At 43.2% G+C, this 2,843-nt stretch overlaps 1 pseudogene; it reads left to right on the top strand.

Moving 5' to 3' along the window:
- The first annotated feature begins 2,321 nt into the window (after positions 1-2,321).
- On the top strand, positions 2,322-2,421 carry LOC135277071 (U6 spliceosomal RNA; annotated as a pseudogene).
- The last annotated feature ends 422 nt before the right edge of the window (positions 2,422-2,843 follow it).

Raw genomic sequence — 2,843 nt, 5'->3', positions numbered from 1 at the left:
AAGAAACATAATAACACAATGTTTAGAAAAGAAGCTTCCAAAATAGTCTACACCTACACACCAGCTTTAAGACTTCCTGGCCTAGCTACTTTTCCTTTTTTTTTTTTTTTTTTTTTTTTTTTTTTTTGAGACGGAGTTTCGCTCGTTACCCAGGCTGGAGTGCAATGGCGCGATCTCGGCTCACCGCAACCTCCGCCTCCTGGGTTCAGGCAATTCTCCTGCCTCAGCCTCCTGAGTAGCTGGGATTACAGGCACGCGCCACCATGCCCAGCTAATTTTTTGTATTAGTAGAGACGGGGTTTCACCATGTTGACCAGGATGGTCTCAATCTCTTGACCTCGTGATCCACCCGCCTCGGCCTCCCAAAGTGCTGGGATTACAGGCTTGAGCCACCGCGCCCGGCCTACTTTTCCTTTTTGAACCTCAGTTTGTTCATCTATAGAATGGATACAATCATTGTGTCCACCTCAAAGGGTCATAATGGGTGTGAAATATTAAGCATTCAATAAATGGTAGCTGCTATTATGCTTACTGTTATAATGATCATCACTATTATTATTGAGATGGAGTTTCTCTTGTTGCCCAGGCTGGAGTGCAGTGGCGCAATCTTGGCTCACTGCAACCTCCACCTCCCAGGTTCAAGCAATTCTCTTGCCTCAGCCTCCCGAGTAGCTAAATTATAGGCACGTATCACCACGCCTGGCTAATTTTTTGTATTTTTAGTAGAGACAGGGTTTGACTATGTTAGCCAGGCTGGTCTCGAACTCCTGACCTCAGGCAATCCACTTGCCTCAGCCTCCCAATGTGTTGAGATTACAGGCATGAGCCACTGTGCCCAGATCGATCATTATTTTTACTTGACTTTTATCTTTGTTTTGGATAAAATATACCTGATGAAGTCTCTGATGTGGCACAGGCTCAGAATCCTGAAATGAAGAAAGCACTATTCCAGAATCTCCTAGGGCAGCAGAAATCCTCATCTTTTCCTCTAAAAATATGAGTGTGTATAATGCGTCACATGTTAACAGGCTCTGGGTTTTTGAGCTGTGATGTCTACCTCCACATTTCCTAAGAGGTCAAATGACCTCCAGATTTCATTTAAGTTTTCTATTCTTCTCTTCTGAAAGGGACAATGGAGCTCTTGTTTGAACAGCTTTGGTGAACCCAAAGGAAAAATTGATCATTATAGACAGCACAAAAGATTTGCTTTCCATACATTAGTTTGTCAATTGCTTTGTTAATGCAAGGTTGAGTAGGGGGGTACAGACAGTGGAGGAGAAAAAAGGAGATTATTTTGTGTCCACAGATAGATGTCAATATTGGACAGCGATAAATGGAATTTCATGTCACATCTTTGCAAACATAAAAATTGTGCAAGTAAGAAATCCTGCTAAGTTTTCGTGTTCTCTCTTTTCCACTGGTCTTCAACTGTCACTGTGCTGTGTGATGATTATTAGGTCAATAGAAAGAAGTGAGGGAGCAACACAAAGAACTGATACTGTTAAAATTTTAGTTACTTCTGTCCCCTCAAAATAAAACGTATGCAACAAAACGAACAACCACTGGATTAAAGCTGAAAAGTCCAGGAAAAAGCCTCAGTACCAAAGGAATAGATTTTTCTACATAGGTTTAAGTATACATTTTGGCTTTATCAACTTTTATATCCAAAAGAACTACACATCAAAAAAGTTGTGGTTTTGTATTTTCTTTTTTTTCTTTTGAGATGGAGTCTCCCTCTGTCGCCCAGGCTGGGGTGCAGTGGCGTGATCGCGGCTCACTGAAACCTCCGCCTCCCGGGTTCAAGCAATTCTCCTGCCTCAGCCTCCCAAGTAGGTGGGATTACAAGCATGTGCCACCACTCCCAGCTAATTTTTGTATATTTTAGTAGAAATGGGGTTTCACCATATTGGACCGGCTTTTCTGGAACTCCTGACCTCGTGATCCACCCGCCTGAGCCTCCCAAAGTGCTGGGATTACAAGCATGAGCCACCGAGCCTGGCCCTGGTTTTATATTTTTATTTTTTAAAAAAATAAGCTCACGCCTGTAATCCCAGCACTTTGAGGGGCTGAGATGGGCGGATCACAAGGTCAAGAGATCGAGACTACCTTGGCCAACATGGTGAAACCCCATCTCTACTAAAATACAAAAACTAGTTGGGCATGGTGGCCCACGCCTATAGTCCCAGCTACTTGGGAGGCTGAGGCAGGAGAATTGCTTGAACCTGGGAGGCTGAGTTTGCATTGAGCCGAGATCATACCATTACACTCCAGCCTGGGCAATAAGAACAAAAAACTTCCGTCTAAAAAATAAAAATAAGACAATGCTTGTTTTGGTAGCACATATACAAAAATTGGAATGATACAGAAAAGATTAGCAAGGCCCCTGTGCAAGGATGACATGAATTTATTAATTTTATTTATAAAAGAAAAAAGCTAGGTCTTGAACTCCTGACCTCAAGTGATCTGCCCGCCTCGGCCTCCCAAAGTGCTGGGATTACAGGCATGAGCCGCCGAACCCAGCCACCCCCTACTCATTTTAAAAGGCAATTTTTATCATGTGCCAAATGCCCAAATTTACTTGGCTTCATTGTATATAATTTTTTATTTTTTTATTTTTTAAAATTTTTTTGAGACGGAGTTTCGCTCTTGTTACCCAGGCTGGAGTGCAATGGCGCGATCTCGGCTCACCACAACCTCCGCCTCCTGGATTCAGGCAATTCTCCTGCCTCAGCCTCCTGAGTAGCTGGGATTACAGGCACGGGCCACCATGCCCAGCTAATTTTTTTTGTATTTTTAGTAGAGACGGGGTTTCACCATGTTGACCAGGATGGTCTCGATCTCTT

This window comes from Aotus nancymaae, unplaced genomic scaffold (assembly GCF_030222135.1).
Source record: "Aotus nancymaae isolate 86718 unplaced genomic scaffold, 86718_ANA_hifiasm-v0.15.2.pri h1tg000029l, whole genome shotgun sequence".
In the NCBI taxonomy this organism is placed as follows: Eukaryota; Metazoa; Chordata; class Mammalia; order Primates; family Aotidae; genus Aotus; species Aotus nancymaae.
The sequence above is the reverse complement of the archived record's forward strand: the minus strand, read 5'-3'. Positions and strand labels throughout refer to the sequence as shown.